The 24,343-nt window shown below is 43.1% G+C and overlaps 1 protein-coding gene across 1 annotated transcript in view; it reads left to right on the forward strand.

Moving 5' to 3' along the window:
• Positions 1-1,152: 1,152 nt before the first annotated feature.
• SNAP25 (synaptosome associated protein 25) overlaps positions 1,153-24,343 on the forward strand; it is an 88,050-nt gene continuing 64,859 nt past the window's right edge. The window contains exon 1 of the mRNA XM_059897125.1: positions 1,153-1,256. The gene's annotated coding sequence lies outside the window, so the exon portion shown is untranslated. The remainder of the gene's footprint in view (positions 1,257-24,343) is intronic.

Raw genomic sequence — 24,343 nt, forward strand, 5'->3', positions numbered from 1 at the left:
ATCTCTCCTATGACCAGCACTAGTAGCTTCTCGCCCACGTCCTGTTTTGAGCATCAGAGGGACCCCAAGCCAGCCTCGACTGGTACCCAGGGTGTGTGCACTGAATGAAGCACCAGAATTTTGTAGCGTCCCAGCAATCCTTGAAGCCGCAGCCCCCCCACATTATCCCACCCCCACCCCCACCCCCACCTCCGAAGTCTGGTCAGTCCTAGGAGGCGTGTACGCGCCTCTGGGAACTATTCCTAAGAAACCCAACATAAAACCCCAGGCTCCGATTGCAAATTCAACCCAAACAGCGTCACCTATTTTGCCCTCCGCAAACAACTCTCAACCCCAAGCTTTGAACTCCAGCAAACCCACGCTGGTTGGGTTAACTACCCTTCCCTCCCCTTTCCCCCAATTCCTTTGAAATCGCTCAGCGATAATTGCTCTGACGTACTTTAAAATAACGTGTACTAATCTCCTTCCCCAACTGACCACATTAAGGCGAACTCCAAGCCTCAATGCTACTTTGATAAAATGAAGAAATCACTCATAAAAATAGCAACCCACGTAGCTTGGCCATATATGGAGCTGGTGAGAGTTGACAGGGATGCCCCTTTGGACTATCTTTTTTAGAAAAAGCAAATCGCAGCTGAAATCTCCCCCCACCCCCTTACCGTCTACTCCTCCTCTGCCTTCCCTTCCCCTTCTATGACTCAACCAAAGACTGAACTCAGCAGGGGAAAATTTTTGTATATATACTCGCAAATATATTGCATATATATCACACATATACATACATACACACACATATATACATATACATACACACGTACACACAAAAAAACAGAATATCAGACGACCAGTCGCGAGATAAATGAGTTTGCCCGTGACCGGGTATTAAAATGGAGTCATAAGAATCGTCCCGTTCTGGTGTTTAAAAAAGACTAAAATACAAAGGTTTGCAGTAAAGCGAACTGGGAGCTGAGTCAAGCGCTCGGCACCTCGCGGCTCCTCCCCTCCCACCGCCCGCCCCCATCCTCCCTCCGCCCTCCCCTTAACACACTTCCTCCCCGCCTCTCCGGGAGATGGCTATTAAAAGCTGCTGACGTCAAAAGGGACGGCCATCTTTGATGAGGGCAGAGCTCACGTTGCATTGAAGACGAAACCTCGAGGAGGTCAGGCGCTGTCTTTCCTTCCCTCCCTGTTCGGCGGCTCCTCCACACTTGGAACCTGCAGGGACCGGGCGAACACCACCCTCTGGAGAAGGCAAGGTAAGGAGCCCCCCTCCCCAGGTCGTGGTTCTGGCTCTAGATGGCTACATACCCAGAGGGGACCACAGCTGGGCAGACCAAGTGAGCTTGGGCAAATACAAGAATTTGTGCACCTAGGGTGCGGTATTCCGTGTGTGCGCGTCTGGCTAGACTCCCGCCTGGGGCTTTATAAAGTATTTTCGAGGTGAGCTGCTTGGGGAAGGGATGAATGGGAACAGTGCAGGTGGAGCGATGGGGAGGAAGCGCAAGAATACGTACGGAATAATAACTTACTCTCTTGAAACAGTAGTGGGACCTTCTGTCTCTTCCATTTTGCGATGCAGTTTTAAGAGATGTTTCGGCTGCTGGGTTTGGGGTGTTTTTTTTGTTTGTTTTGTTTTGTTTTGTTTCTGTAGATCAAGACAAACAAACCCTGTGGTTCTGACCCGATTATTATGACTTGTCGTTAGGGCGCTATTATCTAGGGAAGAATTAGGGAGAAGGCAGGGTGTGGGCGCTGGGGAGGCGAAAGAAGGGGGAGTTCCCGCCCCGGGCAAGCTGAGCTGCAGCCGCCACAGCAGCCTCCGTGCCCCACGGACTTGATTTATGCCGCCTGCTCCACGTCAACTGCAGGCTGGCGGGAGGCGGGCGGGTAGTGCTGGGTGGGAGGGCTCTGCGCAAGGCTGGCGGGGGCGGGGGCTCGGGCTCGCCTCCGGACTGCGGCGGCCAGCGGTCAGCACCCTGGACAGCAATACCAAGGGACTGCACTGGAGCCCGCGACCTTTCAGCACCGCGGATAGTGGTCCGGCCGCCCCGGCGCACCTACCTGCGGCAGAGATGCCTGGCCGCGGCTAGATGTTCCAGGGCTGCAGGCCAAATTGCTTCTCTGAGACTTAGGTCTCACGGAGACCCCTAATAGAGCAGGTGTAGTAGGTTAAAAGAAAAAAGCAAAGGAAAAAAAAATCCTGCCTACAGGACTCCTTTGGAAACAATTACCAGCTCCCATCCTTAGCTCCTGCATAGCCTAAAAAAAAAAAAAGAAAGAAAAAAGTCTACTTGTGGAAATTTTCTATGTTGCCCTCTCTCCTCCACCCCCCTTTTTAGGTAAAAAACAAACACATTTTTAAAACTCTGCATTTATCCTCCAGTCAGAAATCAAGGGTTTTGTTTATTTCTGGTTTTTTTTTTTTTTAACACAGAATAGATCTGTCTACAGATCCTGGGTGGTCATGAATGATGTATATATGAAGATGCCAACACAATCTGTTTATAGGAGCAACATATCTTTCTACATGTTTCTATTTGATAAAAAATGTAGGGGTAGTTGAACTAAGCAGAATCAACTTTAATAATGAATCCTTCTTCCTCTTCCCCATCCTTGTAATTAGGCATTGACACAAGCACACGCCCATAAAAATACATCTCTAAGAAATATTACAGGTCTTACAGGGTATAGATTTAACCTCTTTGGCCATAGTTTCAGAGTGAGGAGAAGTATTTCCTATGGACATTGGTTATCTCAGGATAGTTTCTGATTTTGACAACATTAAGACTGGCTTTCCTCAGGGGAATCTAACTGTGTCCTTCAGCGTGATGCAGATGAAAGGACCCATGGTGTTAGACTGAAACTGGACTCTGACCTAAAGATCTACTGCAATTTCCATTACAGCATTGCGGGATTTTGCTGAGGCAGTAATAAGTACTTTAACCATTTTCTACTCTGACGTTTGGAGCCTGTGAGTGAACAAAAATTATCACAGGGATATTTCCAGCTGTTTGATATAGATAAAATCAACATAAAATGACCAGGAACAAAATTGTGCTATTTGAGTAGTTGTTAAATAAGAGTAATAGCGTCATATGTAAGAATGTTTATACAACGCATTAAAGAAATGCTCTCATGATTCCCTGAAAAGCCTTAAAATAAGATCTTGGATTGGGTTTAGTTAGTCATTAACTCCAATCATTTATATATTAGAGGTACTCCAATGCCATGTCCACATAGAGAAGGTACTTTCATCCCCAGCTATTTATTTCCTAGTGTTTTTTTACGGATAACCATGTGGTTCCATATAAGTATATACTGATCTGTTGCTGGATATGGATGTAAAATTATTATTCAAGAGTATGTAACTGCATGGAAGAATTTTACAACTCTGCAATCTGCAGATGAAATAAATAACTGTGTTTCAGTGATAGGAGGAGGGGAGACAAGATGGGTAGGAGTCTTGAAAAATGCTTTGACTTCATGCTGCATGTCCAGACAGCTCTCTGCGTAGTTGCGACAAATGAAAAAGCCTAACGCTGCCGGAATTATGTGCTTGGATATTAGTAATTACTGCTGGGTTTGTTTGCTAGTGGAAGACTGGAGTAGTGGGGGCAGAGGTAGAGGACTGCAGTGAAGCTGGCAAAGGGTACAAATCTGGGAGGAAGTGGTGATGTGCACAATTATGGAGCTAATAGCTTACTGAAAAGTTTTTTAAAAAATGTAATTGAAACATGAATTTAACATTTACATTATTGATAAGCTTCAGGAAAAAAATCAAGAGATTTCCTATTTTAAGTTTTAAATTTTAACAATCCAGGGCAATATGGTGAGCAGAGGCAGGAGCAGATGGACATAGAGATGTGCCAGGAAACACTCACACAGACCCTCCAATGGTACCTGCTTGTTTGCTCATTGGCATTTTCTGCTTTACCACCTTGGCATTCAGAATATGAAACAATTTGTAATCTTATTAACCTCTCCATGGTAAAATCTCCCAAGAATTCACAATTTTATTTTTACTTCGTTAAACATGCACGACCACACATGCACAAACACAATACAAACTGCCTCTGAATTAGCTTATATAAAGACATTTCTAAACTCTAAGTGTTGACCCCAGAGTGATGGTTATCAACCAGAAGATTGATGTGTCTGCCAGTAGCACCTCTTCTCATAGCAGCCAGCCTTCAGCAGAGCGTGTAGGTTTTGACGATTAGGAGAAATGAGAGATAATTTGAGAAAGAGGTTGACAAAGGAGACATGAAAGATAAAAATAGATAAATCTGCTTTTTATATGATGTACTATGAATAAACTATTTTTCTCACATCATGGAACTGCTTTACAATTCTATAAAGGTAAGGAGATTGGTGTTTTCAACCTCAGTGCTAAATATATTTCTGCAGTGTCATCTCTTGTCAGCAGGGACCAACCTGATTGGAAGATATTGATCAATCAGTGAGCACCAGATACATAAATGAACCCCACTGAGGATGTAAAATCTCATGCTTATATAGTCTTTGACCTCAATAAGTTTAACATCTAGTACTCTTAATGAAAACAACAAACAATAAAAATTAATAATACCAGAAGGAAAATGCAATAAAACAGTAGAAGAAAAATCATGAGGGAGTGTATAATTATTTGCCAAGTCAATGCGACCAAAAATAAGGAATGCAAATTCTGAGAAGGACAATATTTCAGTAGACTAGATTGATCCAAGACAGGAAGCAGGACCTGAGCTGGTTTTGGAGGTTGGAGAGAAGTGAGGGGACTCTGCTAAGTAAAAGTTATAGCATAGGCAGAACTACAAGTTAGGCAAGCCCAAGTTATGGTCAGCAAACCCTAAAAATGCCCATGCATTTGGGTGAAGTGGGACGCTTATAAAGGGGAATATGCTGGAACTGTGAGTTGGAGCCATCTATGAAAAGCCTTGAATGCCACACTGAGTACTTAGTGCTTTATCCTCTAAAGTTGATTTCTGAGCAGAAGCTGATATAACAAACTAACCATGTCTTTTTTAGCATCTTGGAATTGCTATTGACTGAGTGGAATTAAATTTACATTCTTCCAGAAATAGAGGGAAGCAAACTGTTATCATAAAGGATGATTAATTTAAAAAATAATAACCAGTCCTCATTTAGTCATCTATTACCACCCTTCAGTATATACATGGGCTTCCAAGTCCTACCCAGAAGTTAATTGTAAGTTTCAAATTTTCATTATTGACTAGAACAAATTATTCAAGATGAGTGCCTACCAAGAAGATTGAAAATCAGGTCAGGCATCTGGGGATGAGAGGTGTCCAGCAGGTACACTTGAATAATAAACATGCAGAACACTCTCTTGGACCCTCTGAGCATTCTGCATTGTCAAATACACTGACTGGATAGATGAAAAAAGATGCCAGGTTTTCTGTTCATGTTTCAGGCAGCATGACACATAGAACCAGCTCCAAGTGGCTAAAACTGGAAAAAAAAAAAAAAAAAAAGGAAGGAAGGAAGGAGGGAGGAAAGAAAGGAAGGAAGGAAGAAAGGAAAAAAGAAAGAAAGGAAGAAAGAAAAAGATACTATGGTAAAATTTTGAAAAACTGAGGTGAGGTGGGCAGTATATCATATTTCTTTCCCTACCATCCTAGCATTCTAGCTGACTTTTGCTGATTACCCTCACTCCAGGGCTTGCTTGAGGTCTGAACTATACCCATTTCATTTTTAATCTTGTGGTTACTACTCTCACAGCAGAGCTTCACAATTCCAAATTCTGACAGAACTGCTGAACTGAAAGAGTAAATGGCTTCATGTGGAGGAATAAATGGCAGTTGCAGACATAGATCTTGCTGCCATTTCAATTCTCACTCTGAAGTGTCAAGGGACTATTCTCATCTGTTCTTCACCAAAACACTGGCAAGAGAGACATCCATAGGATAACTTGTTGATTTCTAAGCTGACTCCCTGGGGCAAAATTGGAGGTAGTGACGTTTGATGCTTTAGGAGGTCAGACTGGTGGTTATTAAACCGAGTGCAGAAGGCCTTCCAAGTTACTAAGTAGGAAGGAGGAGATATGACAGAGCATTGAGGAAGCAGGACATGATGAGTGGAGAAAGAGGTTTTAAAAAATTATTCTTACAAGAGGAAAGAGGCTTCAGAGAAATTTCCAGAGAATGCTATCTGCACTATGAACTCTTCAGAATTACTGTCATTGCTGTAATGATAATAGCTACTTGTTTCTACATAATTTTCTTCACAAGAATCTCAAAGCACTTCACCCAATATAAAAGTCCAAGCAGTTTCTGATTTCCAAGTGAATGGTACAAACCATAGTCATATATGATATTAGATAACATTTCATATATGATATTTAGGTAACATTTAGTAAGCCATAAATCTGATTTAGAACAGAGATACCCAAAGCAGTGATTAAGGGTCTAAGCTCTTAATTATATACTCTGCTACCTCTTGCATCATCCACATTTTTCATACTGGCTAAATAAGGCACAGAGAATGTATATGATTTTTTTTAAATTAATTAATAGGTCTGTGGGAGAGAAGAGTGAACCACTAATTCTAAAAGCTTTTACCTGTACTAGCTCACTGAATCCTCATAACAATCCTATAATCAGGGTACTATTATTATTTCCATTTTACAGATGAGGAAACTGAGGCAAAGAAAACCTAAATAACTTGCCTTACATCACAGAACAGAGCCAGGATTTAAATGCAATCGCTCTGACTCCAGGGTCTAAGCTCTTAATTATATACTCTGCTACCTCTTGCATCATCCACATTTTTCATACTGGCTAAATAAGGCACAGAGAATGTATATGATTTTTTTTCTTTTTTTTTTTTTTGCAATATCTTTTCCCTTTCAGTTGGACAGCTGAGCATGATGGCAAGGATGCTCATCAGGAGCCAGGAGACCTGGATCTAGCCCTGAAGAAATTGCTTGTCATTTTCGTTAAATAAGTCATTCAACCACTACTGAACTCAGTTTCTTCATCTGTAGAATGACAGCGGAATTGAACTAATGTTTTCCAGTATCCTTGCCATTCAGAAGTCAATGATATCGGTGGTGGAAACTCTAGGTAGTAAGTCTGAGGCCAGTGACCTGGTGGTCTCAGATGGCACTGCCTTAATACTGCTCCAGTAACTGACCTGACTCCCTCCCTCATTGTAAGATTAATTATATCCACAGCACCCCCTGCAATCTCTTTTTTTCCCTCAGTAATTTCTTTGACATCATCTTTCTGAAGTCTTTCTGGTCAGACTTAAGAAATCCTGACTTTTTCCTCAAAGCCCTGATCTGAGTCATCACTGCTATGGGGATCTCCCCTCCTTCTCAATCGGATTTATTGCTGTCTGGCACAGACTATTTTCTACAACCTGCCTAAACTTTTTATAATTCTTTTTTCAACCTAATTAACTGTTTTAAAAATTTTCTTTCTAGACCCCCTTTTGATCATGTCTTTATGTCTGACTTAAAGCAATTTATTAGCTGCTATTTCCTCATTCCTCTTTTTTTCTCTGCCTCTTAGAAAAGGGGAAACAGAAGCTTTTAAAGAGTCTGTGAGCTCTTAAGTACTTAAAAAGTAACATTTCCATATGACCTGAGTTACATGATTTAAGTAGCCAGCTCAAAAACTAATAAAATTTGGAGGATGGCGAGGTGGTGGTAAGATAACATTACAAAAAAGCTTCAAGGACAAGAGACTAGGAGAGGAGGAAGCTTTAAAGCCTATGAGATATAAAGTTCAGAGGCTAGCAGTTGGCGGTACAATATTTATTAATTAAATTCACAAGTTTCAGAAAAGCCATGTTCTCCTTGTTGCTATAAACTCATTCTTACTGCAGATTTCAGCATCTTTCCATCACAGTAAAGCATTGACAAGAGGAGTTGCTAACTGATTTTCTTACTGCTGACTCACAGAGGTTAGCTTCAGTAGTGATTAACTGATGAGAAGAACAAATCTGTATTCCCAAAAAGAGATGGGAAAAATCCTGTTTAAGGGTTAGTGCTTCCTTTTAAATGCTTAACAACCATTCTGGAGAAACTCAAAGTGAATTAACAATGTTCACACCAGATTGGTACTGAATGACAGCTGTGCTAGGTTTATGAACTGCTTTCTGTGGTCATGGAAAAATAAATTCGATCCTCTTAGCTTGTAAAAGAAGCTGAATTATGATCCCTGTGAAGGGAAAATTAAAAGAACTTACTTATCTTTTATTCTATTTTGGGGTTTTTGTTGTTGATTTGATTTGGTTCCTATTACCCAAAGATGGCTAATTCTCATGTCTTAAATTGAGACTGTTTGCACTTTCTGCTGACTCACCTCATTTTATACTTGAAGATGGCCCATTTTATACTTGAAGAGCAATGTTATTTTCCTGCTAGAATGGTAGGTCTGACAAAATGACCATCTGGTCCCAGCTTCCACATCACTTCCTGTATCCAAATGACCCTAGTTATAGATTTTGAACTTAGGAGATGACTTTTCATGCCTGCAGGCTTGAATGAGTGGTTTCTGTCCTTTACTGATGACAACATGTAAGAAAGTGAAAGCCTCTTAGGTGCCCCCCGAGGCCAGAGTCGCCCTGTACTCCTGCCTCATTCCTATTCTAGAGAAATCTCTCAGTTCAGCTCAGAGAGTCCTACAAGTTTAACAGAATTCCCTTCCATGGAGAATCTCAGACCAAATTGCTGATCACCTTTATTCATGTTTTGTACAATTTCATAGAATAGTGACTGACAAATTGCAAAACAATATATTTCTTAAATTTCCCTGAAGTTAGTCTGAGGTTGGTCTGACAGCTAGTTACAGGTGAATCACACTGCAGCTTTTCCGTTGATAAACAGAAAGTAGAAGGAAATAAATGCCAGTAAGTCTGCTAGAAAGAACACTGGCAAACGATTTCAATATGCAGTAGTCCTGTCGAGTGAATTTTTTTTATTTTAATAAGAAAGTCCATTATAACTTCATTATAACACTAGAAATCAAGATAGTGTTCCTAATTTATGCCTGAGAAATTGCTGAATATATCTACTTTTTCCAGTTTCAAGATGACTATTCCTGTATTCCTCAAACATAAATCAGCTGTCATTATGGCACTCTTCACTAATTAATTAATTCAACAAATATTTATTGAGCATCTGTCATGTACCAGGAAAACATAGTACTGCTTACTGAAGATAGAGCAGTGAATAAAACATGAATGATTCTGCCCTCAGTGTATTTTGATGGGCATCCCTTCTTGAGGTATTATTTTAGAAGACATGTTTCACATAGAATCCCTTTTAGACTCTAAGACATTAACCCAACTTAGAAAAGAACTTGGCTGTCTATCCAAAATATGCAATTGACCAAAGGTTTCTACTGAGTGATCAGTGTCCATGGAAAGGTTGCTGTCATAAACAGAATGTAAATTAAGAACCAGCCTCAGCCATCAAGGAACTTAGTAAATATCTAAGATATGCCCTTGTATAAATTTGCCTCTATTTATGTGGCAGTATTGCTAAAATGTCCTTTCATTACCTGTTATATTCCAGTATCCTGGTCTCTCCCTATATAGACCATTCCCCACCACTCATGGGGAGAACAGGTCAAGCTTCAAGAAACATGGTATCTCCTAGGCTAGAAAACCTAGTCCCAACTACAAAATTCATGAAGCAATGCAAGAATAGAATGACAGAGAAACGGCAGCATCTTTTGGATGACAGTACCTCCCGAGCCAATCCACGTTCCTCCTCTGAAAACTCCCTATCATTAAACAAGTTCACAGATTCAGGATCAAATAGAAGAAGGTATTAGTCTCCCAACTCTTGCTTTTCAAAATTTACCTCTTCTTACCAATGAGCAATGCTCCCATTTATCACATTGCTTTGTAATTATGTACATATGCATTTCTCTTCCTTAACAGAATATAAAAGTCTTTGAGAGCAAGGGCAATATCTTAACTATCTTTGAATCCTCAGTACCTATAACAGTTCCTGTCACACACCAGCTATACAGGAAAAGAATGAGTGAGTGGGGATACCAGCTACCCCTTTGCAGAGAAAAGAATTCTACCACTGTAAGTAATTCCTTCTTTAATTGGTCAGATGTTATGATCAGAACAACTTGGGAATGCAGATTCACCCTAAATATTGGAATAAAATTATGTCCCAAGGAAGCACTTTGTTCATCCCAACTAGCTGCCAAACTTTGGCAAATAATTTGTTTTTCTGACCTGCTGTTTTATCGCCTATGCATCAGGGGCTAAAATGCTAATGAAGACTCTGAAGAGTCTCATGAAAAGCATTGCTAAAAGCAGGTTTATATAAAGAAATGAAGAACCATTGCCTATGACCTATTTAGGTCAATTTCACATATAAAACAAAGCTGTTTAACATATATAAAATAATGCAGTTAAAATTCTTTACTTTTCATTAATATGGAAAGAATATTTTTGATGCCCCTCTTCACATACATGTTCACTGAGACATATAGTCATCAGGGAAGTAGATTGGTGGCTTCAGCCATCTCTTGTCTTTGGGGCCACATATTTGCTGCTTCTCTGTTAGAATTGGTGGCATGGTGTATACAAGCTCTCCATGTTGATTTGGCTTCCTAGAAAATGTCCTCCAAACACATCAATTTCTAACCTATCCTTTCAAACATCCAGTGTCCTCTTGCCTAGGAGAGAAAAATAAACTGAGGCATGATGTGGTAAATCAGTCCCATTTATCACTGAGAAAAAGCCATTACCATTGGAGCATTGAATGTTGCACTTTTCCCCCCAGTCCTTCTTATGAAACAACTCTAAAACCACTGTGCCCTACTTTCTCCAGCTGAGAATGAAGGTACCACTTGTTGACCATAAGAAAAAAGTAACTAACTTATTGAATGCCCATAGTATGCTGAGCTAGACCCTCGGCATACATTATCTCATTTAATTTCCATGGCAACCTTAAAAGCATTTGGAATTCTTGTCTCTCTGACTACAAAGCCCATGTTTTTCCCCACAACCTCATGAATTTTCCCATGAGTCGCACACAATCCATTGAGATCTTCTAATAGAAAGTATGCTCCTGATATGTAGACCATGAGTCAGCAAAATCCAAAGAACTCAGTCCTGTGGTCTAAAAAGTCAGGTGAGATGTGGTGGTATGAGCTACCTGGAGAAACTAAATATCCAGACAAACTCATGGAGCACTGGATTAAGAGTCAGAGGGCTGCATACTTGGCCCATCTCTGCCACCTCAGTTGTATCACCCTGACCAACTTACCTAACTTGAACTGAGCTTCAGTTTTCATATCTGTACAAAGAAAGCAATAGCTGCCATGCATACATCCTGTGGTTGTTATGTGACTCTGAGCTAATGCTTGTGAAGTATTGTTACCTCCACTTGGGAGAGAAGAATGAACTGTTGTTATGCTCCATTGTCCGCTGTTTGACGTGCCAGATTTCCAGTGTTCTTATTGCAGGCCATATGCTTCTTTTCCTCTTTATAATGTGGATTTTGCTTAAAGAAGTAACAGGTCCTGCCATCACACTATTTTTTAGCTTGAGCAGCATGCATGATAAAATGGGAAAATGTGTCAACAGTCTTTGATTTTTCTATTTGTGGGAGGGTTTTTTAAATGCCTTTGAATTGCATCTCTGCTTTGGCTTTGTGACTTTCAGTATAACTTTTGGAGATGAAGAAGCTCAGGTTATGCTTTAATGAAACACTGGTCCCCTCTTGTTTAATGCATTGGGTGTTAAGGCCCTTGAGGAGTTAAAAAGAAATGATATGCAAAATTACTTGCCCTTCTTTAGCTTAAGAAAAATAATTTTGCTGTGAGCTATTTAGTGAACCGTTATTGAAGCTGCATCTGTTGGCTTCATTTTGTATTGAGTGTAATGTTTTTTGTCGGGGAGTGTTGGGTTCCTTATTAAATATTGCATGTGTGTTTTTGTATGTGCACACAATATATAGGCAGAGAGGTGCAAACACAGACTCTTGCTTACAGCCAGCTTTAAGATTCCTACATGCATCACCTCATTGTCAAAACCTTTAGCCATATTCATATAAACCAATAAACATAAAATATATATAACAGAGCAAGTTATGTGAACTGCAAAATGTATGATCCTAGGCTGCATTCACAGAATGATTCCCCTCCAAAGTTGGAAAATGCTCCCAAAGCAATTATCTATGCAGCAATGACCTCAAATTTTGGGAGAATTCCTGCAAATCTAGGCTTACAGGACAGGAGAGCTTGCTGGGAAAGATTTTTGAAATCCACACTGTCTTTTGAGCACCTACTATGTTCTACTTGTTATATTACTGTCCATTGTAGCTAGTAGTATTATATTTAATTTCTATACAACCTCCTAAATGGTGAACATAATTTTCCACACTTGACTCGGAGAGAATACTGTTTGGTCAAGGTCCTACCAAGGTGCTAATTGCTGCCTCTCTCCCCCTTCATGAACCAACTGATATATACGTTAGTGATGAAAATATCAGGATTTTTGTCAAAGCTTGATTGGGAGAAAATGGTTAGAACCAGCAGCCAGAATCAGACTAGTTCTACTCCTAGTCCTTCTCCAAGTCTAGACATGGAGACCCACCAAAGGAGGAAGGGCTACAGAGATAAGTGTAGTCAAGCACAGCTAGAATACCTTAGGTCCTGCCCCTACTCCCCCACTCACCCCTCCCAGAACATGCCTTAGAAGATTTGCAGCTTGGAGGAGCAGAAAATGCAACCTTGCTATGAGTAAGAAAAAGAAAAAGCCACGTGGAGGAATGAGGTATGCTTGCTCACTGCCCATTTCCCATCTCACAGAGCACTTAAGTGGGGGGTTGGAAGGGCAAATAAAGGAAGGGGTGGAAGGGATGGTGGAAACTATCTTCCTAATACTAATCTTCCCAAAGAGTGAAGGTTCCTATTTTAAGGGACAAGGGAGGAATTAATGAGTCAGAGAGGCAGAGAATGGATCCTCCTTCCACACAGCTAATAAAAGAGGGAACTGGAGTTTGAATTTAAGATCCCAAGTGCAATATTACTGACCCTTCAGAATCAGTGGCTCCTTACTCTAGGACATTGGTTCTCAAACTGTGATCTTTGGACCAGCAACATGAGCATCACCCAAGAGTTTGTTAGAAATGCAATTCTCAGGCCCCACGCCATCCTACTGTCTGAAAGTCTAGGGATGGGGGAAGAGTTTTCTGTTTTCATCACCTCCAGGTGATTCTGATGCGTGCTCAAGTTTGAGAACCAATATCCTAGAGATCTTTGGTAGCTCCTTCAAATGTTCACATTGATCTTGAGCTGGGTCTGATGAGGATGAGGTGTTTCCCCTCTTCTCTGCCTTACAAAGGCTGTGACTAGGTATTTGGAGAGAGAAGTGCTGTCCTGGGGCACTGGATAGAAGTCTCCACTCACTCTTCTGACCTAGTTATAAGGATGCTATTGTCCATCAGAATGAGTTTGAAGGACGAGGAAGACTAGTGTCCACAGAATGAAGACGGGGGTTGTGTGTGGGGGACATAGGGCTCCTTTGTTATCTTTTTTCCCCTGCAACAATGACTCAATCTCTGGCTCCCAGAATCTTGCTCCCAAAACTTAACAAAGTATAAAATCTCACCAAATGACAGGATAGTCCCTTCTTTCTGCAGTCTGGGCCTGCAGCCTCTGACGGACACCAGAGGGGAAATGGTACCCACTGTGCAAAGGACAAAGCAGATCCCATTGCTTTTGCTTTGGGCTCCTCAATAAACTGCCCCAGGTGCAAGAAGGGGCCTGACCCTTTCCCACTCATCCTGCAATTTTTTGTTTTCTGCTCTGGATCAGAGCACCAATCGCCCTTGGGAAAAAGATCCTGATGGCTCACATCACCCTTCTTTTTTGCCCTCATCTTACATAGAATTATAGATTTGGGTTGCTAGGGCAGAACATACAAATTAGCACTTTTTAGAAAATGACAAATGACTAGGCCCAGAGATAAATTCCTTACCAAAGTCACAGTGTGAGCATTACAGCCAGGGCTCCTGACTCACAGTTCAGTGCTCTTTTACTGTGTTGTGCTTTCTTGCCACTTCTGCCTCATCTCTTCCACATTTTCTTTCCAGCACAGGCCCACACCCTGCTCAGGAAATCTCTCAGTCTGCTGTTCCCCTCAGAGGTCTCCAGCCTCAAATGGTAACCCAACATTTATAAAAGCATTCTAGGAACATTCCCACGATTCTGAGCTGCCAGGTAGAGCATCCTGAAATGATTGGCTATATTGCTTATGTCTATTTGGGTTTTGCACACGACAGAAAAACCCAAATATAAGTGATTTAGGCAAAAATGGAGATGATTGATTGCTCAAAGAATCTGAGTAAATGTTGAACAGTCAAACCATGGGAAGGGCAGAGAGGTTGCTGGAATTCAGGAACAACTCAGGGTTGAGTTGAGTTGAGTCAAGCACCACCAAGGCTCTCGTGCTCCCTCATCCCTGTGCTTCTTTCTATACACTGACTTCATTTTCTCTTGTTAAAAAGTCATTTCCTCCCTCTATATATCAGAAACATGTACACCTAATTTGTACTCCTTACACATCCACTATAGAAAAAGGACTGCCATTTTCTGCACCCCATGTTAAAAAATCTCAGGGAAAGGCTCTGATTGGTCCAGCTTGGACCAGGTGCCAAGCTTACACCAATGAATTGAATGAATGCCAAGCTCCACACGAATGGTGTGGAGCATCACAGAACAGTATGTCTTATGTGCTGAAGCCACACATTTCAGTTGGGGGAAGAACCAGGTTCAAGGTTGACATAATAAGCCATATTATGTGTCCTATATACACAGACAATTTTTAGCAGGTCACTTACCAAACACTTGTATTTGTTTAAAGATATTTTTTTGGGTTTTTTTTACAAGTTGTTTCCCCAATATGATCTAATTTTTTAACTTCATGACAGCTCTGGAAAGGAAGATGATTTTTTAAAAAGTAACCATTTTGTGGATATACAAACTGAGGCCTAAGAAATTTGATTGCCCTGGAAAACATCACCTACCTACTTAAGTTGATGACAGAGCCAGCTCAAAGGATGAAGATTGAACAGATGTTCAGTTTTGCTCCTAATCCATGGATGACAAGCTAATGACCCCTAGGCTTAATACTATCCACAAACTTGTTTCATTTGGCCAATGCTGAGTTTGCAAACATCTTAAATCTGAATGCCTTAAGGCAGAGTATTTCTTCTCCAATTTGCCACAGAGCCTAACACTACATGTCTTCATATACCTGCTTCAGTCCATACATCTGTATTATCTTCCCAACACCTGTAGGCATTTGAGTTTGTTTCCACTGCTTACCAAAGTTGTGGCATTCTTGGTGGTTCTGTGATCCTGCCAGAATCAGATACAGCTAGAAGTTTCCTGGGTTATTTTGTCACAACTTTTCCTAGTCTTCTTAAGTCAGTATTTGGAGACAAGATTGGTTGCCTTAAATAGACCAACCAAGTTTCGGGGTTTTTTTCTTTTTTTGATCTGAATAGAGTTAGCTTTTTTGTTCTTCCCACTGACCCTCCTGGCAGTCTGAGGAAGCCTTTGGATCCCTTTGCAGAGTGGTATTTTTTAATGTATAAAATAAAACACAAAGGATTTCATAGGAAACCAATTATATTAAAGTATAGTTATCAAAATATTTAAATTGTGGATAGCAATATATAATCTTTTAAAAATTAAGCATTAAATAATAATATTTGGTCCAATAACTACCATAATTTCAAAGTGGTGCTGAGAATATGATATTCTGAGATATTTGCAACAGCTATAAAGTGATATGAAAACATCCTGAGATTTCTACTGGTGGCTCATCAGGGTTTGAGCTCTCTTCCCGCCCCCTCGGTGGTGGCGTGGTGGGGTGAAGTCGACGGAGTAGAGGGAGGGGTGTGTCTTCATGTCATCCAGGCGCCAGTGACAGCTGGGAGACCCTGAAGCAGTTGGTCTTTGTTAGGTAACGATTTACGCTAAAACTTAAGAGCTTGAAACAACTATTTCTTACCGCTTATGGGTCTGTGGGTGACCTAGGCGGTTCTTTATTCAGCTGGTCGATTGGCTGGAGTCTTGTTGGTCCATGACATCCTCACTTCCATGAGTGACGGTTGGTGTTGGCTCTCGGCTGGGGTTAATAGGGGTGACTAGACCACATACCATTCAAAAACAGCACAAGAGGACAAGCCACCAGGTGTAGGCACTTCTCAAGTCCAGTGAGGCCACATTTGCTATTGTCCCATTGGCCAAAGTAAGTCACATGGCCAAGTACAGAATCAGTGTGGGAGGGGCCACCCAAGATTATGGATACTGAGAGGGGAATTATTACAGCCATTTTTGTAGAAGTATCTACCACAGCCCCCCAGTCTTGGGAGTGTAAGTCACAGAAAGCCCCTCCATCTGCCATAGGCTGGCTCTAGGCTCTACCTGTCCATCCTGGGGCTGCATAACTTCCACTAAATTCCACAAAGCACGAAACCTTGGCATGCGTTATTATTACCCTGCCACTGTCAGCCTTCCAATTCCTTCCTCAGCCAGATTTGGAGCCCTTGGGCTTAAGTTTTGGATATCCTTAGGTCAAGAGGGCACCTGGAACACCTTGCTGCATCTCTCCAAGGCAGCTAAGCAATCACAGACCCAGATGTCTGGTAAATTCAGGAGAAAGTCAAAGGGAAAATTTTCTGCTCTGAACTTTGAGGATGAGTAAGCCTTTCTGGGCTCAAACTGGTAAAAAATATGTTTCCTACTGTTTTGTGATGATGTTTCTTTATCTGAAATTTCACTTGGGCTTGTCTCGGTGAAAGCAGTTGTATTTGAAGTTTTTTCTCTGTCCTTCCAGAAGTCCCTCCTGTTTAAGAAAACCCTGATTTCTCCTGTAATTGCAAGATCTCCCCATAATGGTAGAAACAATCCTCAGCCAACCCTTTATCCAATGAGTGCTTTGGAAATGGGAACCCGAGGGATGAGACAGTGGAAAAAACCCTGAAGCCTTTTCAGCTGCGCTGCTGCATCACGGAAACAAACCAGGCACCTGCATCGGGGCCTCGCAGCAGACCCACGAGAGCCTTCGTCTTAGCTCTTCTGTAGATTAGCAGAGAGCGCCCGGCTCACCCAGCTATCTAGTCAGGCACTCTCAAAGAGCATTCTGAGACCTGACTGTTCATTTTCTCAAATCACTTCAGATATCAGATGGCAGACTCCTAGGATCACACGCTGGGCAGAAGAGCTGTCCACTTGCTTAATCCTCTACCGGCTTCAGGTTACTGAACCCCCAAAGCAAAAAAACAAAAGAAACTACAAATGTAAAGGCTTCTAAATTATTTAATCGGAATGCCCTCTTAAGTTGGGTCCTCCCAGAAGCAGACCCTGAGGGAAGGATGTAGTGCACATACTTTATTTGGGAGATGATCCTAGGAAGCAGTGGTCAGTGAGCAGGGAAGCTAGATGGGGTGGGAAAGAAGCAAATACAGGGGGCATCAGAGTGCAGGGTACCACCTGCTGGGGTTCAGTCCTGCTAGGACCTCTCTCAGAGGGAGTGCACAATATGCCTGAATTACCCCACCTGAAGGGCAAGGAATTTAGGGTATTTATGTACCAACTCCCATCCTTCAGTGGCTAAGGGCTCTTCCCAGGAGTGTAAAGTTGCACCCAGCCCTGTAAGAGGCTAAGCCTACTCCTGAGACTGGAGAGATCCCTAAGGCACCGAGTCATAGATGCTTGTCATAGAGGCTCTCAGAATATACAGGAGAGGTGAGTACCAAGGTAATATAGGTGGAGCATCAAGAATGGCTGCTACGATTTTGCAACTTGTCATCTCCAGACACCCCAAGCATCAAAACAGCTGTCTCCAGCTTTGGCACATTGATATTTCAGCCCTTCATTTATTCAACATGTATTCACTGGGCTCCAACTGGGTACCATTTATTCAGCACCCATCTGCTAGCCATTAAGCTAAGGTTTTTGCATACATCATCTCATTTGATTCCCATGACAACCTACAAGGTATTATTTGTTTCATTTTACAGCTGAGAAAACTGAGATTCAGTGAGTAATTTAAGGTAAGTAAAATTACGTTAGTCCCTCAGCTTGAAAATGACAGAGCTAAGATTCTCATCCAGGTCCATTTTCCAAGTCTAAGCTCCATTCACTGTAACCCCAGCCCAGTTCTCAAGTTGGCTCTAGTGAGTTAACTCCTGTCCCTTCAGTGTTGCAAACCCTCTCTAAGGATAGTGGACTGTCCCTCACATCCTCCAGGCCCCCCTTACCCTGGGCCCTGTGACCACTTTCTCCAAGCTCACTACATCTTTGAATCTCCAGATCCTTAAACACCTTCAACTCACACCCACCCATGATCTGTGCTCCTCCAACCAGTATCAGGGGTTTTGGCAGGTCCTGCTACTTCTGGTTTCCTACTAAAGGAATCGGAGAATCATCTCTTTGTGGCATCTTGTGATTTTAAGCATGATTTCACCCATGAGCCCCAAGCAAACAGGATCAAATGGTTTGTTTTTAAGCATCAGACAAAAATGTAAGTCCCACTTTACCGTTGTTGGTATTTTAAAAATAAAATGGCGTGGGGTGAGGAACAAGAGAGGGAATAATTAATTCCAGCCTGCCAGCAGGGGAGTGGGAAGGAGTCGGCAGCTCCTGCAGTCCCAGGGAGGATACCGCAGCAGTCAACACAGAACTTCAGCCTCCAGATGGCAAGAAAATATAAAGGGGAGCATGTGGGGTGCAAAATGATGCTGCACAGCTCCATTTTAGAGCCATTATATCGGACTTCATGGGAACCCTGCTATCACTTTGAAAAACATTATCGATAGAGCATCAGTGCCAATATGAACTCTGCTGCTCTGAAGTCAGTATTGGTGAGTGGCAGAAACTCTCCACCCCTCACGGGACAAAAACAAATTAAAGTTAGACTTGAAAGAACCAAAACAAGGGGTCTTTGATGGAAAATGCCCTGGTATAGATCAGTGAGTGTAAATTTCACACCATGGGTCCAAAGAGACCATTTAAATGGTACAATCCAAAGTGCTTTAATGGAGAATGAAGGTTAGGGCGCCTTGGGTCATTCACACCTAGTTTTGAATCCCATCTTAGATCCCAGCTCTGGGGCCTTTTGAACCACTCAATGTGCCATGCCACCCCTGTGCCCCCAGGAGTAGGGTTACATTGTAGAATCATGGAATGTTGAGCTGGAAGAAATGTTGCGAAGCCTTCAACTCAACCCCCTCTCTCACAAGTAAGGACACTGTTGTGACTTTGTTATAACGCTTGCTAAGTGGCGCCCCCGCACTACACTGCGATACCCGTGAGCCTTCCCTAAGTAGAGGAGCGGAGGGAGACAAGAGGGGGTAGAAGCCCTCTGACTTGGGGGAGGCAGCACCGGGAACCCACAGGGGCCTCTCTGGAACCCAGGTGTATTCCTTATCTATTGCTGTGTAACAATATTACCTCAAACTTAGTGGCTTAAAACATCTCACACATTCCATGGGTCAAGGGTCTGAGCACCATGTGGCCGGGCTCTCTGCTGAGGGTCTCACAGCTGCCGTCCAGGGGTCAGCTGGGCCGCATCCTCATCTGGAGCCTGAGGTCCTCTTCCAAGCTCATTCGGGTTGTTGACAGATTCAGTTCTTGCATCGTAGGGCCGATTCCTGGCTCGCTGGTTGCCAGGAGCCATTCTCAGGTCCTTTTGCCACACGGCCCCCTTGCAGACCCTCTCACAGCATTGCAGGTTACTTCTTCGAGGCCGGCAGGAGAATTTCTTCAGGGAGGGCCAGATCCCTGGTTTAAGGGCTTTTGCCTAATTAGGTCAGGTCCACCCCAGAAAATCTCCCTTTTGATGATCTTAAAATCAACTGATTGGGGACCTTAATTACACCTGCAGAATCCCTTTACCCTTTTCTATTGAACATAAGCTTATCACAGTGACATCCTGTCCTATTCACAAATGCCCACACTCAATAAGAGGAGATTACACACAGAGCTATGTGGGAACCTTGAGAGCTGTCTTAGAGTTCTGCCCCGACACTGGGGTAAAGGCCAATTCTGCTTCCTGCAGCCATCTACAGGCTCCTACCCTAGAGGACACCTGGATCCACGTCGCAGTCAGCGGCCTCCCAAATGACCCTTTCTCAGCAGCCAGCTCTCGCTCTGAACTGGATAATTTGGTTGTTTGCAGACCTGCCTGCCAGCCTGAGTTGGGGCCCGCGTGTACTTTTCTGACCTTGATTGCCTCAATCCACAATCATTGTTCCAGAAGAGGCAAGGCCCGCAGAGCCCTGGAAGAGCAGGCAGGGGCCTCTAGAGGAGTCGACTTGCAGAGTTTGCTATTAGCAGCCCTGGAGACTGACGCAAATGACTTCATTCGCTCTGTGGAGCCAGCAATCACTGTGGGCACTGGGGATCCTTGACATGAGCTACGGATACGCCTCTGTGAAGCAGCTGGTGGGAGTAATGGGGATGCCCCGCGGCCTCTCTGAGCTTCCATGGAGCTGAGCAAGAGATCTAGGGCAGCCCACCCTGCTCAAGAGAGGCCAGTGTGGACTGTAGGGCCCTCAGCATGCTGAGTCCTGCCAAAGCTGGGCTGCCCTGAACCAGAAAGAGCAGCGAGGACTTGGCCAGAAAGACAGGGATTGGGACAGACCTCGAGGGGGCATGCTGGCCAAGGGGTGCCATCGTGGGGTAAGGGTGGTCTCTTTGTTCTATGATTTATAGGCAGCCCGGCAAAGCCTCCTGGGCCTCCGAGGTCATCAGTGGGTTCAGATCCTCGTGTTGTGGCATTGGAGTACAAAGCACCGTCGACTCTCCCTCCCTCCCTCCTTCTGTCGCCACCATGTATTTATTGAGCATCTATTACATGCCTAGTGCTGCTCTAGGCACTGGGGAAACAGGGTGAACAAGTCAGGCAAGATCTCACGTGGAGATAACGTTTTAGTGGGAGGAGACAGACATCCAACAAACAGGCAGACAGACAAGAACCACATCAGATGGAACAGGGGCTAAACAGGAGATTAAAATAGTGTGAGGTGGAAATGTGAGATGGGGTGAGGACGGGCCTCTCTGAGGGGATGGCAGTCAAGCTCCGGAGAAGAAGGCACCATCTTGGTGGGGGCCAGTATTTCAGGAAGGGTGGTGTGTTTTCCACAGCAAGTGGCCAAAGCTGTTGGAGAAGATGGGGTGTGAAATGAGGCCGGGAGTTAGGAAGCGCCAGATCAGCGAGGGCCGCAGAGCCTGGTGAGGGGTCTGGTTTTTGGTGGAGGAGCACTGGAAGCCTCTGGAGGGTTCTATGAAGGGGATTGATGTGCCTTATCTTTTTCCAACATCACTCTGGATTGGGGTGAAACAAGAGCGGAAACAGGGAGCCCAATAGGAGGTAGCTGTGGATGGAGAAATTGAGACCCAGCGAGAGGACATGACTTACTAGGGGCTCCCAGCTAGACAGGGATGGCCAGCTGGTGTGCATCCTCGGAGTGGGAGGCCACTGGAGGACCCTATCTGCTGTCCCCTCAGTCACCGCCTGGAGCAGGATGTAGGCTGATGTAAGTCTGATTCCCTGGTTGTAGTGGAATTCGAGTGCAAGTGATTCAGTGAGAAAGGATTTTCAGGTCAGCCTATAATAACACGAGGGGAGCAGGATGGGGCAGGGGAAAGAGCCCAGCAAGGATGCCATCTCAGCTGTGGACTAGCCTCAGCCTGATCCCGAGCTCTGGAGTGTGGGTTGCATCACAGTTCATTCTGCCTTGAGGCAAGGAGGTAGCTCTGTATCAGTCAGTCACTGGGCAGCCAGGAAACTCCCAGGCGAGGTGGGCCCTGTCAGTCAAGAGCAGGACTCAGGAGAAATCACAGGTGTAACCTGTGAGCCACAGCAAGCTCAGCATCTGGGAAACTGGTACACCTGCCAGTAAAGAGTAACTGGGATCTGGGCAGGGCACCTCCAGCATCCATTATGGTAGCCATTACTCTCCTGAGTGAGGGAGGGAGATGACTAGTCTGTGAAGTGCCCTGCTGCCAGAAAACACTGAACCCAAATGTAAAGAAATTCAATGAGCTAACCTGGGAGGTCTGTTACAGGAGAAACCTCTCATTGCCCACAGGTCCTCTTCAAAAAACCTTTAAACAGTCAGCTCCCACTAGGCACTTAACTGATTTACAGCTGTTTCATTCACCCAGCTCCTTAGGATTAAATTCCTTGCATGCAAGAAGGTGTCAAAAACCAAACTCTGCCCGCTGAATAAAACAAAGCAGAAGGATGAGTTTATTGCAAGGCTTTTGACCTGCATGCAAACTGCGAAACTCAAGACTCCGGGAGCAATGAGTTCTGAGTTGCTCACAGACTAAGGAATTTTTATGGGATCATAGGGAAGTTATTTGTCTTTTTCAGCTGATTGGTTGCCCAGTGGTCTTCTTTCTTATTTGGATCAGGGGAGCTGGATGAGGGGAACGAGGAAATCCAGAGCTGGCATGAACAGACCTGGAGTTTGAGGATTGGCTGGTGTCCTCTGCTGATTTCTGAGAAGAGCTGTAAATTCCTGTAAGACTAGTTTACGTTTCCTTTATATGCCTGTATTGACCATCTACATTTTGTCCCTGACAATAGTGACTCCATTTAGTTTGGTTCTCCAAAGGTAGGTCTGAATACCCACTTAGCCAGCATAATAGGAGATTAGGATTAATCTAACCAGTACATTAGAGTGTCCCACCAAAGAGATAAGATTCTGTTTCTGAGGATAAATGTGAGAGTAAATTTGCAAGGAGTGCTGTTCCAGAAAGAACCACTGTACTGTGATCACAGAGAAGGAACCCGTAGCTCAGGGGTAGAGCCACCTTAAAGCAGCTGCCCCTTGTGACTTTACTTAAAAGCAGCTACCCCTTGTGACTTTACTTAAAAGAAACTGGCTTTACCACTCAACTCAGTAGCTCTTAAGAATGTGGATCAATGGTTTCCTAAACTTGTCTGCACATCAGAATCCCCATGGATCTTATAGAAATTCCAAAGCTCAGGCCTTATCTTAGACCAATCAAATCACAATTTCTGGAGGCATTTTTAATTTAGGAATAAAAAATAAATAAACTTTTTATTTAGGAATAATTTTAGGTTTGCAGAAAAGTTGCAAATATGGTACACCTCCCACCCAATCTCCCCCATTGTTAACACCTTACATTTTCACATTTGTACATTTGAACACATGGTACATTTGTCACAACTAAGAAACTGACATTACTATTAATCAAACTTCAGATATTATTTGGATCCTACCAGCTTTTCCATTAATGTTCTCTTCCTGGTCCAGGATCTAGTCCAGGTACCACATTGCATTTAGTTGTTATTTCTCCCTGTCTCCTATGATCTATGACAGTTTCTCCATCTTTCTTTGTTTTTTATGACCTTGACTGTCTCGAGGAGCAGCGTCCTGCACCCTGTAGAATGTCCCACAATCTGGGGTTGTCTGCTGTCGTTCTTACCATTAGACTCAAGTTATGGATTTTTGGAAAGAATATGGCAGAAATGAAGTGTCCTATTCATCACCTTATGTCAGGGGGGACAGCAAATCCATATAACATCACTGGTGATATTATACTACTTGCCCAAGGTCGTGCTTGCCAGGTCTTTCCCCTGTAGAGTTACTATTTTTCCCTTTCCATACTCGTATCGTTGGAAGTGTGTCACTGAGTCTAGCCCACCCTCAAGGGGTATGTGTGTGTATGTGTGTGTGTGTGTGTGTGTGTGTGTGTGTGTGTGTTTGTGGGTGGAGATGGTACTCAAACCCCACCTATAGGGAAAAATCTGAGAGACACATTTCCATGGCCATCATACTGTCCCCATCTCTTTGCCTTAGTTCCCAGTCACTACTGTGTGAACTCCTCAAATGATCCAGAACTTGGAATACTCCTCAAATCTCCTGGGATTGAATCAGCACTTCCTGGCTATGTTACCTTGGGCAGATTGTTTAGTCCCTTCTGAGCCTCAGTTTCCTCATCTGAGAAATGAGTATCAATAGAGTATCTATTTCTAAGACTTGTTGTAAAGATTACATTAGACAATGCCTATAAGGTTTTGACTACAGTGCCAGACACAGAGCAAATAGTCCATAAATGTTAGGTACCAACAGTAGTAATAATAGTAGGATAGTAATGCCTTCCTTACTCCAGTCTTGTGCATCAGACATCTAGTGCCACAATAATTCACCCCAGTGACATAAAACAATAAGTTGGAACTTATATTTGAAAGGAACATATTAAACAACTCATTCCACTATGTTTATTTATTAAATGAACACTTATTTAGCACTTACTATATGCCAGGCACTGTTCTAATCATTTTCATAAATATT

Source organism: Balaenoptera ricei, chromosome 15 (assembly GCF_028023285.1).
Source record: "Balaenoptera ricei isolate mBalRic1 chromosome 15, mBalRic1.hap2, whole genome shotgun sequence".
NCBI lineage: Eukaryota > Metazoa > Chordata > Mammalia > Artiodactyla > Balaenopteridae > Balaenoptera > Balaenoptera ricei.